This window comes from Trichosurus vulpecula, chromosome 2 (assembly GCF_011100635.1).
Source record: "Trichosurus vulpecula isolate mTriVul1 chromosome 2, mTriVul1.pri, whole genome shotgun sequence".
NCBI lineage: Eukaryota > Metazoa > Chordata > Mammalia > Diprotodontia > Phalangeridae > Trichosurus > Trichosurus vulpecula.
The window spans coordinates 388143741-388160228 of NC_050574.1; the positions used below are offsets into that span (position 1 = coordinate 388143741).

General features: G+C 37.8%; 1 protein-coding gene across 1 annotated transcript in view; it reads left to right on the top strand.

The window, feature by feature from the left end:
* The first annotated feature begins 329 nt into the window (after nt 1-329).
* Nucleotides 330-16488, top strand: part of MGAT4A (alpha-1,3-mannosyl-glycoprotein 4-beta-N-acetylglucosaminyltransferase A) — a 160696-nt gene continuing 144537 nt past the window's right edge. Inside the window, exon 1 of the mRNA XM_036744628.1 lies at nt 330-390. The gene's annotated coding sequence lies outside the window, so the exon portion shown is untranslated. The remainder of the gene's footprint in view (nt 391-16488) is intronic.

Here is a 16488-nt window from a genome sequence, read left to right on the forward strand (position 1 = left end):
GGAAATCTCACGAGAGCTATCTCGCCCGCGAGACGGCACACCTGAGTGACAAACAGGCGGGCCAGTGACAGGGGCAGTTTGGAGGGTCTCGGGCTCGGGACTGGTCCTAGGCTAACAGTCCGACGTGCCAATGGGGAGCCGGACCTGGGGAGGGGGCGGGATGGAGTGGGGGAGAGCGGTCTCTGGGGGTGTTTCAGCGGAGGGGGCGGAGTCTGGAGAGGAGGCGGGGCGGGGCGGGATGGGATGTGTGCGCTGGAGGGAGGGAGGGGAGGGGAAAACCTTAACGGGCCCGGGCTGCAGCAGCAGCAGCCCAGCAGCAGCCTAGCAGCAGCCTGAGCTGGAGCAGCCGCTGCCGCCGCCGCAGCTGCGGGAGCGTAGCGCCTGGGGCTGGTAAGCAAGACCGGGCGAGCCGGGGAGGGAGCTAGGCGGCTGCGCGCGTGGAGGCAGAGGACCGGACTCAGGCGGCGTGAGGTGGCCGCGCGGCGGAGGCGGCACATTCACCTGCCGGTTGCGGCTGCCCGGTCACCTCCCAGGCTCCCTCCGAGCCCGCAGCTTGGGACCGCGGGGAGAGAGCGACCCGACTTGGCAGCGGGCGCGGGGGGTCGGGGCAGAGGCTCGCCGTCGGGGTCGGGGTCTTCCTGCCGACCCCTCACACCGGGCGGGGGCGGGTGCTGCTGCTGCGCCTCGGCCCCACGGGCTCTCTCTGCTCAGTCTTCCTGGCGTCGGCCCGGGGCTGCCGCGCTGTGCGCAGGGCGAGGGAGCCACCGCTGCCGCGGGCCCCTCGGGCTCCCTCGGGCTGGTACCTTCGCGGACGCGCTCGGTGGCCTCCGCTTAGGGGAAGGGGCGTCTGGGGGCGGGAACCCTGGGTCTTGTCTCTCGGTGTAAATGACGGACTTTTGACAGGCTAGCTTTGGTCACCTCGGGGGACAGGGCGCTTGCAGGGAGTGGGGGCAGGGGGGCCCCCAAGGTGAAGTTTTCTTCGGGAAGCTTGTGCCGAGCTTCAACTTGGGCGCCCGGAAGGCTTTCTCTGGGCTTTTTCTCCAAACCCGGGCATCAGCGCCTACTGTGATTGGCAGGCAGTCATCGCTGTCTCTTGTCCCTGACCTCCCTCTCCCCCTTTCCTTCTCCCCTCCTCCCTCGCTTCTTTATTTCTCTGTTCTCCCTTTTCTATCACTCTGTGCTTCCTCTCCCTTTCCCTTCTCTACCCTCTTCCTCTCCTCCTCTTCTCTTTCCCTTTCTTTTTCTCGTCTTCTCCCTCTACTCTTATCTCTTTTAGTCTTCCCTCTCCTCTTCTCTTTCCTTCTCCCCTTCTCCCTTTCCCCCTCTTCCCTCTCTCTTCCCCTCTTTCACTTCTTCCATCTCCCTCTCCTGTTTTTCTCTCTCCTCTTTTCCCCTCTTTTCTTTTTCTGTCCTCTCTCTCCGTCTCCCTTTTTCCCCTGACACTCTCCCGTTCTCCTTCTCCTTCCCTGTCCTCCTCCTCTCCCTCCTCTTCTCCCCCCCCTTCTTTCTCTTCCTCTTATCTTGCCTCTTTCCTCTTTTCTTCTTCTCTATTTCCCCTTCCCCTTTCTCTTTTTTGCTCTTCCTTCTTTCTCTCCTTCCCCTTTACCGATTTCCCTCTTCCGTCTTCTCCTTCTTATCTTCTCTTTCTATCCTTTGTTATCTCCTTCTACTTCTTTCCCTCTTTTCCTTTCTCCCTCTCCTGTCTTCTTCCTCCTTTTTTAATCCTCTCACTCCCTCTCTGTCTCTTTCCCACCTCTCTCTGTCCCCCCTCTTTCTTTTAATTCTCCCTCCTTCCCTATTCTCTTTTTCTCTCATTCCCCTTTCCTTTAATGTTTTCCTCCTCGTTTTCTGCGATTTGAGAAAAGTATATTTGTCTTTGGGTGAAGACCAAAGACCTGCTAGATGACACTGCTTTATCTTTCCCAGTGAAAAAAGAAGGAAAACAAAACCTTTTGTAACAAATTTGCATAGTCAAGCAAAACTAATTACTTCATTGGCCACATCCAAAAAATAAATCTATGTCTTGTTCTGAATCTTGAGTGGTCCTGTTGCATCAGCCACCCTTGGGAATCCTGGTTGCTCACTGCATCGATAAGTTCTATTTCAAAGATACTTGCTTTTACATTGTTGTTATCCTATAAATTTTTCTCCCAGTTGTGCTCATTTCACTCTGCATCCGTTCATGCAAGTCCTTCCAAGTTTCTCTGAAACTATTTGTTTCTTACTATTCCATAGTATTCTGTTGCATTTGTGTGCCATCATTTGCCCATCACTTCCCCAGTTGATTTGCTCCCCTTTAATTACAGGTCCCTTGCCACTACAAAAATAGCTGAGGCATACATATGCCCTTTTCTCCATTTTTTGATTTATTTGGGTTATAGGACTAGTAGTATGGCTGGGTCAAAGTATGCACAGTTTAGTGACTTTTTAGGCGAAGTTAATGCTTGAGAGAGGGGGGAGGAAGCACCAATTTAAAATTTTTTTTATTAAAATTTTTTTCAGTTGAGCATTTTTCTCCTCTCCCTCCCCAAAACGAGACAAAACAAACAACTCTTGTAACAACAATGTATAGTCAAGCCAAGCAAATAATCCATGTTGGTTGGCCATGTCAGCTGTTAAAAAAAAGCCAACTTGAACATTCAAGGGGATAATTATTTAATGAATTAGCTACCTTATTATTATTTTTTAAGTGAGTCAGGTAATACTAAGAGATTCTATAGTGGTATAGGATGATTGATTAAGAAACAGCTATCAAGTTTCTTTGGTGCTTTCATCTTAGGAAGGTAGGGATTCCCACTGAACAAGACTCAACGATGTTCCATTCTGTTTCATAGAGACCATGGACCTAATAATTAAGAAAATGCCTGAAAAAAAGTCTGCACCTGCTCTCCATCGTCATGGTGGAATAAGGATGGGGAGATAACACAGGGAATACAGATTCATAGCCTGGTTTAGTTCCCTTGGTATATGAAAACAGAAGCTGCATGTTCGATAGAGGGCTTTATGAGGCTTTGGTTAAGTCTGCCTCAGGAGAGAGAAAGTATGTAGTTTTTCCTCTAATTGTTTTTTGAATCTCTGAAGAGCTGGTAGAACCTTGGTGAATATCCTGACACTGGGGACCGCTGATGCCCTGGGTCCCATCTGATGTGGAGGAAACTTTGCAGGATCCCAAGTGACCTGAAGCCTAGGGCAATTGGTACTGTTCTTAGTAGGACCTAGGGGAATGGCCTATACTGTTTGTACTTTTTGGAGGAAGCACCTTGAACCTGGGTCTAGAATGTTCCTTCCCCACCATCTTGCATCAGCTCAATTACTACCTTTTAGATTAGGGGGAGAGAAACCTTTTCAGATCCTTTCCTCCCTCCCTTTCTCAAACCTTTTAGTGCTCGCTCACATTTGTATTTATTTATCTGTGTACTTGTTTTCAATAGACTGTGAGCTCTTTGAGGGTAGGAACTTTGCTGTTTGGTTTGTGTGTTTTTTAACCTTGGCCTCTTTTAGTACCTAGCACAGTGTCTTGCACATAGTTGGCATGTAATGCTTATCATTCAGTTGTTTCAGTCTCGTCTGACTCTTCACGACCCCGTTTGAGTTTTTCTTGGCAAAGATGATGGAGTGGTTTGCCATTTCCTTCTCCAGCTCATTTTACAGATGAGGAAACTGAGGGAAACAAGGCGAAGTGACTTGCCCAGGGTCACACAGCTAGTAAGTGTCTGAGGCTAGATTTGAACTTAGGAAGATGAGTCTTCCCGACTCTAGCCTGGTTCTCTCCTGTGCCATCTAGCTATCCCATCTAATACATATTTAGTGATTTGAATTGAAAGAACACTGGGTTTGGGGTCAGGGGACCTGGTCCAAACCTTGTCTTTGCTAGTTATGTGATCTTGAGCAAGTGACTTCACCTCTATGAATCTTGATTTCCTCAGATCCAAGAATATACTATGTCACCATCTTATTGTTCTGTTGTACGGAATTCACTAGGATTATTATCCACTAGGAGTTCGTAGCCTGAAGGCAACATAGATGTAGATACACAAATTTCCATTGAGTCAACAGATATTAAATACCTACTGTGTGCAAAGCTGTTACTGTATATTATACTGAGATAAAAGTTTAAGAAAGGAATACTTTTTTTTGCTACTCAAACTAACTATAAAAGACATATGAAGAAAGACACTATCTGCATCCAAAGAACTTATAAATAGAAGTGTGTATAGAATAATTTTGTACACACACACACACACACCCCCACCTATTTCTATCTGATAGTAGCCATCTCTAGGGTAGGGGGAAGGAAGAAAAAATTTACATGATAATTTTTTTTGTATATTTGAAAGGAATAGAAAGTTGTGCATAGGAGATTTGCAGTTTCATGTGCAATCATCTTTTTTGTAGTTATAAAAATGCTCGTTTTATTCCATAAATTAAAAATAAAACGAAAAAAAGAAGAAAGGAATGCTTGCTCTCATGCTCTTGAGTCTAGTAGGGAGATAAACTCAGAACCATAGTTGATATAAATGCATTTGGGAGGTACAAAATAAGATGCTAAATCACATTTAAGGGAAAAGAGCATAAATATAGAGCTGGAAGGGCTATCTTAAGAGACCATGAGTTTAACTTTCTCGTTTTGCAGATGACATAACTGAGGCATAGAGACTGACCTGCCCAGGGTTACAAATATCTGAAGCATTTACAAGGTTTTCCTAACTGAAAGTGTAATGCCCTAGCCACTACACCATACTACCTTTTGCAAAGTCATTAATGCCTTCCCACTGCCTCTGTTCCCTAAGAGATCAGCAAAAAATGTTAGAGTCTTTCAACTCCAAAAGGAGAATTTGAGTTGGGCTTTCTAGGATGGATAAGAATGCAGTAGGCAAAAGATGAATGAAAACTATACTCAGCATAAGAAAATATATTAAAAGTCATGAGATCTCCGGGTTGGTGGTAGGGAGGATCTTCTAGCCCAATCTGACAACCATTGTTTAAGTGCCTGCAGATGTGCCAGAAACTGATAGAAATACGAGAATAAATGGAAAATGGCACCTGCCTTCAAGGAGCTTACCTTTAATTGGGGAAATACATAAATAGTTGGTGACATAATACAGAGTGGTAAACTTGGAATTAAGGAAGACCTGTATTCCAATCTTGCTTTAGACATAATAGCTCTGTGACTATGAACAAGTCATTCACCTTTTCTTAGCTTCAGTTTCCTCCTCTGAAAATGGTAATAATAATAATAGCACCTATTTTATGAGATTGATGAGATAACCTGTGAGCACTTTGCAAATATTAAAGCCCTATGTAAATAACAGCTATTACCAAATAATTGAAGGAAAAAAGGAAGTATAATCCTATATGGCTGGAATGTAGCATTGGGTGGAAAAGAGTAATATGAGAAATGTAAGATGATGTCATATTGTGGAGGGCTTGTATTTTCATGATTTTATGTTTTTAAAAGGTCTTTTATAAGGAAATAATATTTTGGTAGATGAATAACCAAGTATAAATTTTATTCTTTACTTTTTATTGGGGTAAATGATCTGATAGTACTGATAATCACTGGATAATTGAGGTATGGGGTTTATATTTAAATCATATTGGAAAATCCAACGCCTGGAGAATGGAGTTCAGTTCCAAATTTTGTATCTTTAGTCAAAGATTAATATTGTGATCCTGAAGCCAACTTAATCTGTCTTCTTGTGTTACCATATTTTCCAATATAAAATGTTATTTTTTTTTGAAGGGGTGAAATTGAATTTTTTAAATGTTCATGTAGAATTACATGGAGAATTGCATTGGAGATTTCATTTTTGTATCTTCAGTTTTATCAGACAGTTCTGAAGTATTTTTCCACAGTTATCCAAATGCTCCAAGCCGTATATAACACTTGTTATGTACTATGTTCAAAGGTACTCAAATACATTAATAAATACACAAGAGCCCTTAAAGAACTGTTAATTGAAAATTTTAATCCATGGCTTAAGAGTTTAGAGACCCTGGTCTTTGGGTAACGTGTGACAAAGATTCCTTAAATAAATTTAAATAGCACTTATTTTTTGTGGTGATAGTATAGAAGTTCATTGTTAGCTTGTTGTTACTAAGAGTAAGGAGTAATTTGCCATTCATGTATGATGTTAATAAATGATTAAGATTTTACTAAATTATACTTCTTTAAAATTTTATATTATACATTTACTTTTTTTCTTAAACTTAGCAATTTAGACTCTTCTTCCTTGGGCAATCAAGTGCTATTAGCAGGACCTTGCCAGGTATTAACAGGTCCAGTGTCCAATTAAATAGCACCAAAAGCTGCCAGGTGATAAAGTGGGTAGAATGCAAGACTGTAGAGGCTGGAAGACTTGAATGGAAATTTTGCTTGAGACCCCTTACTACTTGTGTGACACTGGGCAAGTCACTTAACCTCTCTCTACATCAGTTTCCTCATTTGTCAAATGGGTATAATCATAGGACTTACCTCACAGGGTTGTTGTAAGGATAAAATTAATTAACATATAGAGTGCTTTAAAAACCTTAAAGTACTATATAAATGCTAGCTATTATTATTATTACTACTATTACTGTTGTTATTAACGTTGTAATTGCCTATAGAATGCACTTAGGATAAATAATTAAACATCGTTCATTTGAACTCATTGAATGGAAGTGATAACAATGTGTGATATAAGTGGTCATATGAGTAAAAGTTCTAAAATACCATTTTCCTTCCAGATTTTCAAGGTCTTCAGTGAGGAATTTCCCAACAAGGGTTTAATGAACCTCAAGATTGCTTTAATTGTTACACCCAATGATTAATGTGGTTTAAGAGGTTTGCCTGTAGTCTGTAGATCTACTTAAAGCTTTTTTTTTTTTGCTTTTTAGTATTATGTAAACATAATACATACTTGAAAGTAATAAAAGTACATTTTTTGAAAGCAGTTTCTAGTAAAAGACTTTCCACCTTGATAGGTTAGTGTTTCCAATTATTATTGAATGTCTACGTGAATAAGATAAAGGATTCTTGTCTCTTTATTATCCACAGCTAATCCTTCAGACAAGAAAGGGACAGAAGATACGAGATAGCAACAGAGTTTTGTGTTTTTATACTAGGCTTTTCAGTGTTGGAACTAGGAATAAAATTTCATAGTTCCATCTGCCTTTTTTTTAATAATCCCCATTAAATAATATTTACTGAATACTTATTATGTGCAAAATATACTAACCATTTGGGAAGTTTAAAGGGACACTGTATTTGAAGCTAGTTTGTATCTGTATTGTTAACTATAGAAATTAAAATGATCCCAATTACACAAAATATGTTACTGAATGTTTGCTGTCATATATGCAAGAGTACTTTGCGACCATATATATATATATACATGTAGCATAATATAAACATAAAACATTTATTTTTTGTATATTATTCTTGGAAATGTTTTTGAATCAATAGCTGGGGATTTCTAATGGTGAATCTTTATAAAGTAAAAGAAATTCTGACAACTTTCAGTTTTGTGGAGTAGCTAAGCTAAGGCTTTACCTCCAGGAAACTTTAGTTATTTTTTGGGATGCATTAACTATTTAGTGCCACTGGAGTGAAATTTGATATATTTCTGAAGTACATTCTATAGCACCTATGTAATACCTAATTTACTGCATAGGGGAATATATATTGGATAGCTTGGACTGATGGTTAACTGTGAGTAGCTTATGTAAAATACAGTAGTGCTGTTTTCATAACCAACCTTCTTTTTCCTCCTATCAGAAATAAATGCTATTTTAAAAAATTGTAACCCTCATATTAATTAAAATTTGCATATTAATTATTTTTATTTATTTATTTAGAGATGAGATTTTTTTCTTGCAATTAAAAAAATTGTTTTCCATTCCAAATTTTCTCCCTCTTTCAAGAAGACAAGCAGTATGATACCCATTATACGTGTGAAGTCATACAAAGCATTTTTCCCTGTTAGCTATATTGAGAAAGAAAAAAAAGAAAAAGTGAAAGAAAATATGCTTCAATCTGTATTCAGAATTCATCATTTCTCTCTGCAAGTGAATAGCATTTTTCAGCATGAGTCCTTTGAGATTGTCTTGGATCATTGTCTTGATCAGAGTAGCTACGTCTTTCACAGTCAACCATCATCACAGTATTGCTGTTACTGTGTACAATGTTCTCCTGGTTCTCACTTCACTTTGCATCAGTTTATATAAATCCAACCAGATTTTTCTGACCATGCCCCGCTCCCCTCAATTTCCTATAGTATAATAGTATTCCATAACATTCACATATTACAACTTGTTAAGCCATTCGCCAGTTGATGAGTATCCTATAAGTTTCCGATTCTTTGCGACCACAAAAAGAACTTCTTTGAATGTTTTTGTACTTGAGTCCTTCTCCTTTTTCTTTGATCTCTTTGAAGTACAGATCTAGTAGTGATATTGCTGGGTCAAATGTTACACAGTTTGATAGTCTTTCGTGTGTAGTTTCAAATTGTTCTCTGTGTTGGATCACTTTGCGACTCCACCAACAGTACATCAGCATACCTATTTTTCCATATCTCCTTCAGCATTTATCATTTTCCTTTTCTGTCATATTAGCCAATCTGATGGGGTTGTTTTAATTTGCATTTCTCTAATCAATGGTGAGTTAGAGCATTTTTTCATGTGACTGTTGATAGCTTTGATTTCTTCTTCTGAAAACTGTCTGTTCACATCTTTTGACCATTTGTCAATTGGGGAATGGCTTTTATTTTTATAAATTTGGCTAAGTTCTCTATATAATTGAGAAATGAGAACTTTATCAGAGAAATTTATAAAAAATATTTTTTCCTGTAGTTTTTTGCTTTCCTTCTAATCTTGGCTTCATTTGTTTTATTTGTGCAAAACCTTTTAAACTTAATATAATCAAAATTCCATTTTACCTCCTGTGATCTCTATCTCTTTTTGGCTCTGAACTCTTCACTTATCACTAGATCTGTAATATTTTTCCAGGCTTCCCTAACTTGCTTATGATGTCACCTTTTATGTCTAAATCATATGCCCATTTTGAGCTTATCTTTATACAGTGTGAGATACTGATCTATCTGTAGTTTCTGTTAGACTGCTTTTCCTAGCAGTTTTTGTCAAATAGTAAGTTCTTGTCTCAATAGCTTAGATGTTTCAGTTTATCAAACATCTAGGTTACTATGGTCATTTAGTTCTGTATTACGTGTGCCTAATCTGTTCCGTTGATCAACCATTGTATTTCTTATCCAGTACCAGATTGTTTTGATAATTACCCCTCTGTACAATAGTTTGAGATCCGGTACAGCCAGGATGCTTTCCTTCTCTCTCTCTCTCTCTTTTTTTTATTGATTCCCTCGATGTTCCTGACCTTTTGTTCCTCCAGGTGGATTTTGTTATTTTTTTTTCCTCACTCTATAAAATAAGTCTTTGGTAGTTTGATTGATATGGAACTGAATAAGTAAATTAGTTTAGGTAGTGTTATCATTTTTCTTATATTGCCTTGGCTTACCTGTGAGGAAATAATAGTTTTCCAACTGTTTAGATATGTATTTGTATGAGAAGTTTTTGTGTTGTAATTGTGTTCTTACAATTCCTGTGTGTGTCTTGGCAGGTAGACTCCCAAATATTTTATACGGAAATTCTCTATCTCTTCCTGCTGGATACACACACACACACACACACACACACACGCACACACACTCTTACACTCTTATAGAACAATACTGAACAGTAATGGTGCTAATAGACATTCTTGCTTCATCCCTGATCTTGTTGGGTGTTTTTGTTGTTGTTCAGTCCTTCAATCTTGTCTGACTCTTTGTGACCCCCAAGGAGCCAATGCTTGTTTTAGTTAGATACTACTTATCATTTTAAGAAAAACTTGATCTATTTTTATCTTGGTCTGTAGTTTTTCTTTCTCTGTTTTTGCAGTCCCTGTTTTAGTTATCAAAACAATATTTGTGCTATAAAAGGAATTTGATAGGATTCCTTCTTACCTATTTTTCTAAACAGTTTATGTAATATTGGAATTAATTGTTCTTTAAATGTTGATAGAATTCATTTGTAAATCAGTCTGATTCAGGGGTTTTTTCCTTAGGGAGCTCACTTATAGCTTGTTCAGTTTCTTTTTCTAAGATAGGGTAATTTAAATATTCTAATTCCTCTTCTGTTAATCTTGGCAATTTATGTTTTTGTAAATATTCATCCATTTCATTTAGATTGTAACTTTTGTTGGAATATTGTTGGGCAAAATAGCTCCTAACAATTGCTTTAATGTCATCATCATTAATTGTGCATTCATGCTTTTCATTTTTGAGACTGGTAATTTTGTTTTCTAATTTCTTTTTTAAAAAATCTAATTAGCCAATGGTTTATTAATTTTATCAGTTTTTTTCATAAAACCAGCTCCTAGTTTTATTTATTAGTTCAACTTTTTTACTTTGAATTTTATTAATCTCTTCTTTGATTTTTCAGGATTTCTTCTTTGGTGTTTAATTGGGGATTTTTAATTGTTCTTTTTCCATTTTTTTTATTTGCATGTCCTATGTGTTGATATGCTTTCTCTCTTTTATTCATGTAAATGTTTAGGGATAAAAATCTTCCCTTATGCATCCCCAAAAATTTTGGTATGTTGTATTGTTGTCATTTTCTTTAATAAATTATTGTTCCTAGAATTTGTTCTTTGACCCACTTGTTCTTTAGGATTAGATTCATTTCCAATTAATTTTTAATCTGTGCTTCCAAGGCCCTTTATTGAATATGATTTTTATTACATTATGGCCTGAAAAGGATGCATTTAGTATTTCTGCTTTTCAGCATTTATTTGTGAGATTTTTATGCCCTAATACCTGGTCAGTTTTTGTCAAGGTGCCACGTACATTTGAGAAAAAGGTATACACCTTTCAATTCTCATTCATTATTCTGCAGAGATCTATCATGTGTAACTTTTCTAAAATTTTATTCATGTCCTTTCTTATTTTATATTTAGATTTGTTTAGTTTTGAGAGGAAAGTTGAGGTTCCCCACTAGTATATTTTTACTGTCTGTTTCCTTTTGTAACTTACTTAACTTTTTATTTTTACTAGTAATAAAATTTTTAAAAAATTAATTCATTTTTGGATTACATTTTAAGTTCTAAACTGTCGTCTTCATTCCTTCCCTCCCTATCCCACAGCACAAAAAGCCATCATTTGACAAAGATTTGTTAATATATGTAAAAACCATACTGTGTGTTCTTCTATTTATCACTTGTGTCTCTGGACGTGGATAGCATCTTCCTTCATAGGTCCTTTATAGTTCTTTTGAGTATTTATAGTACTCAGAATATCTTGATTGTTCACAATTATTCTTCGAACAGCATTGCTGTTACTGTATACAATGTTCTCTTGGTTCTGCTCACTTCGCTTTTCATTATTTCATGAAAGTCTTTCCATGTTTTTCTAAAATTGACCAGCTCATCATTTCTTACAGCACAATAGTGCTCCATCACAATCATATACCTCAACTTATTCAGCCATTCCCCAAATGCTGGGCATCCCCTCAATTTCCAATTCTTTGTCACCACAAGGAGAGCTGGTATAAATATTTTAGAATATATAGGATCTTTTCCTTATTCCCTGATCATCTGGGAAACAAACCTTTCTTCATTGAAAAACTACGTGTTCATATCCTTTGATCACTTATCAATTGGGGAATGACTCATTTTCTTTTACATTTGATAAAGTTCTCTATATATTTGAGATGAGACCTTTATCTGAGAAACTGTCTATAATTCCCCCCCCCCCCCAATTTTCTGCTTAGGAATCTAATCTTGGCTACGTTGGTTTTGTTTGTACAAGACCTTTAAAATTTAATGTAATCAAAATGATTTATTTTATACCTCACAGTGCTCTCTAATTCTTCTTTATAAATTCTTCTATGCATAAGTTTGATAGGTAATATGTTCTATGTTTTTCTAGTGTTCTTGCATCTCCCTTTATATCTAGGTCATGTGTCTATTTTGACCTTATATTGGTAAGTAGTGGAAGATAACTGATCTATACCCAATTTCTGCCAGACTACTTCCCAGTTTTTCCAACAATTTTTACCAAATAATGTATTTTTATCCCAAAAGCTTAAATCTTTATATTTGTCAAATACAAGGTTACTATAATCAGTTACTACACCTTTGTTCTACTGACCCACCTTTCTATTTCTTAGCCAGTACCAGGTAGTTTTGGTAATTACTGACTTATAATATAGTTTAAAATCTGGCTCTGTTAAACCTCTACATTTTTTTCCATTAATTTCTTTGGTATTCTTAAAATAGGATGTCTAGGCTTTTTTTTTTTTTAAGTATAATAGCTTTCAGGTAGTTCAGTAATTCTTAAATCATCTCTCTTTGATCTTTTTTTCAAGTCAGTTGTTTTTTCCAATGAGATTGTTCACATTTTCTAATATATTTTCATTCTTTTGACTTTGTTCAGTAGTTTCTGGATGTCTCATGGAGTCATGAGCTTCCACTTGACTAATTCTCATTTTTTTTCTTATATCTAATTCTCATTTTTAAAGAGTTATTTGAAGTTTTGTGCCTCTTTCACTAAACTATTAATTCTTTTGTCATTATTTTCTTGCATTGTTCTCATTTCTTTTCCCAAATTTTCCTTTACTACTTTTTTGATTTTTAAAAATAATTTTTTTGCCCTGTTGAAAAATCTCTTTAGATCTCCTAGGAATTCTTTCCCCCTTCCTTCTACTTATTTATTTCACTATCTAGCCATCTATTTTTTTTTAACATTTTATTTTTTCCCCAATTATATGTTAAAAGTTTTTTTAACCTTTTTTTTGTAAAGTTTTGAGTTCCAAATTCTATCCCTCTCTTTCTTTCATCTCCCCTCCTCAAGAAGGTAAGCAATCAGATATAGATAATAAATGTAAAACATTTCCACTTTAGTAATTTTGTACAGAAAGCCTCGAATGAAAGAAAGAAGGTGAAAAATAGCATTCTTCAGTCTGTATTCAAACCTTACTAGTTCTTTCTTTGGAGGCAGATAGTATGCTTCATTATTAGTCCTTTGAGATTGTTTTGGATCATTGCTGAAAATAGTTAAGTCATTCACAATTCTTCTCCAAACAATATTGCTGTCACTGTGAACAGTGTTCTCCTGGTTCTTTTCACTTCACTTTGCATCAGTTCATTAAGTCTTTCTAGGTTTCTCTGAAATCATCTTGCTTGTCATTTCTTATAGCACAATGATATTCCATCACAATCATATATCACAGCTTGCTGTGTCAGTAAGGCAAGATTCATGACCTCAAGGATGACATGACTATGCCTGTATGGTTTGGAATCGCAAAGTGTGAAAAACTCTCTAGGTAGAAGGCATTTATTTAGACATCAGAGGATCAAACCCCAAGAACAGTAACTTCAGTTTGATATAGCAGTAATTATATTCCAAAACCAATAAGCCCACCTCAATGTAGCAACAAGGAAATTATAACACAGTATTATAGCAAGGAACCAAGTCATCCTGTCACCTTCCTCGCTGCTGGGGCCTCCCCATAAACACTCATGAATCCTAACTTTCTGCTTACTTGTGTTCTCACCCCTCTCAGTTCTCTGGTCTCTGCAGCTCCCTGGTTTCCACTCTCCATTCTGCACTCTTTCTGCAGTTCTGTCATCTCAGAGTTCTTAGTTCTCCTCTTTGGGCTGGATTCTGAATTCTCTGTTATCATTGGCTACCTTTTGGGTGTATATACTCTTTTTAGGGCCTGAGGGCTTCATCTCCAATCAGCAAAAGGGTGTGGGCCTGAGGCTTAGCATCTACTTAGCAATAGGGTGTGGGAAAGATCTTTAATTACTGATTGGTATCACAAAGGTGTAGACATGTCTTTAATCAGGCCTCTCTTAACTAGCCCCACCTGAGGCCTATTGAATGGGTGGGAAAGAGTTTTAATCATATTATCACTACATTGGTCCCTAAGATCTTTCATGTCCATTACATAGGCCACTTGTGCCTGAATAGGCACTAACATTTCTTAAGTACAACAAAATACCCTCAAAATAAACACAGCGCAGTTTGCAAGGTACTTAACATAACATCTTATCACCAGAGTGGCCACATGGCTGGATTGTTGGCCCCTACATAGGTCAATGCAAAACTGGTGCTAGTAATACTGTGACAGTATAATAATACAACAAGGATAATACAAAATAAGTACACAGAACAATATCATCATTCTCCGCCCCCCTCAAATGAATGGGGCTCGAAATCTTGGGGTAAGGGGTGAAGGTCCCATCCTTCATAGCTTCTTCCTTCTGAAATTGGATGTAGAGCTGTCCGTGCCCCAAGAGGTCAAGAGTCCTATTCGAGAGGTCAGTTCTTTAGCAAGCTGGCATCCAGAATTCAATTGACACCAGGTCCAGGGATGACACAGTACAGTTGTGGACAATGGGTGATGTCCAGCTTAAGCAGTTGGTCCTCCGAAGATGTAGGGTACTTAAGCCTGGAGGAGACAGAACTAGCAAAAAGGTTAAACAAAATAAAGGCCAAAAAGAATGGGCAAATATGGGCTATTATCCTTCAAATAGGGTCATCTCCATTTAGATTGAGACTCCAACTATGCAATGTCAATTCAACCTCATAGCCAAACTCAGGTGGGAAATGTTTCATTTCAAAAGGAACACAATGAGGAAACTAAGCCAAGAGTATACCATCCTAGATAATGTGATGCCAATCAGTGACTATAAAGATCTTTCTGGCCCCTTCAGTAGGCCTCAGGTGGGGCCAACAAAGGGAGGCTTGATTAGAGGCAGGCCCACACCTTTGTGATGCCAATCAGTGATTAAAGACCTTTCCCACCCACTCAATAGACCTCAGGTGGGGCCAATTAAGGGAAGCTTGATTAGAGGTTTATTTGTAGGCAGGCCTACTCCCTTTAGACCCAGCCTTGGGCCTGTACCCTTTTGCTGATTGGGGGCAAACCCTCAGATCCTAAAAAGAGTATATACACCAGAAGCTAGCCATTGAGAACAGAGAATTCAGAAGTCAGAAGTCAAAAGCAAGAATTCAGAATCCAGTGCAAGGAGGAGAAGTAAGAACTCCGAGATGACAGAGCTGCAGAAAGAGTGTGGAGCAGAACTTGGGAGACCAGAGAACTGAGGGGGAAGAGAATGTAGGCAAGGAGACTTAGTTAGGATTCATTGGTGTTTATGGGGAGGCCCCACCCAGCAGAGGAAGGTTACAGGATGACTTGTTTCCTCACTATAATACTGTTTTATAATTTCCTTATTGCTACATTGAGGTTTGGGAATATAATTGCTGCTATATCGAATTGGAGTTATTGGTCTTGGAGTTTGATCCTCTGGTGTCTAAATAAACATTACACTTCCTCTGCCTTCTACCTAGAGAATTTTTATACTTTGTGATTCCAAACCATACAGGCATGTTCATGGTCCTCCTTGAGTTCATGAATCTTGTCTCACTGATACACTTAACTAGCCATTCCCCACTTGATTGGCATCCCTTTGATTTTCAATTCTTAGCTACCAAAAAAGAGTTGCTATAAATATTTTTGTGCAAGTAGGTCTTTTCCCCCCCACCCCTTTTTTTATATCTTTGGGGTATAGACCTAGCTATGGTATTGTTGGATCAAAGGATATGAACAGTTTTATATTCCTTTAGACATAGTTCCAGATTGCTTTAGAGAGTGGTTGGATTAGTTCACAGCTCTGCCAACAGTGCATTAGTATCCCAGTTTTCCTACATCCCCTTCAACATCCATCATTTTCTTTCTTTTTTTTTTTTTGGTCAATATTAGCCAATCTGATAGGTGTGAGGTGGTACCTCAGAGTTGTTTTAATTTACATTTCTCTGATCAGTAGTGATTTAGAGCATTTTTTCATGTGACTGTAGACAGCTTTGATTTCCTTGTCTGAAAAATGCCTGTTCATGTCCTTTGGCCATTTATCAGTTGGGGAATGACTTGTATTTTTATAAATTTGACTCATTCTCTATATTTTGAGATATAAGGCCTTTATTAGAGATACTTATTGAAAGAAAATTTCCTCCCAGTTTTCTGCTTTCCTTTTAATTTTTGTTTACATTGGTTTTGTTTGCAAAAACTTTTTAATTTTATATAACCCAAATTACCTATTTGCATTTGATAATGCTCTCTATATTTTCTTTGGACTAAAATCTTCCCTTATCCGTAGATCTGACAGATAAACTATTCCATGCTCTCCTAATTTGGTTTCACCCTTTATGTGTAAATCATGTACTCATTTTGACCTTATCGTGGTATATGGTGAGATGTTGGTCTATACCTAGTTTCTGCCTTACTGTTTTATAGTTTTCTCAGAAATTTTTATCAAATAATGAGTTTTTGTTTCAAAAGCTTATATCTTTGGTTTTATCATATAATAGATTATTATGGTCATTTACTGCTGTGTCTTGCGTGCCTCATATATTCCACTGATTCACCACCCTATTTCTTAACTAGTACCAG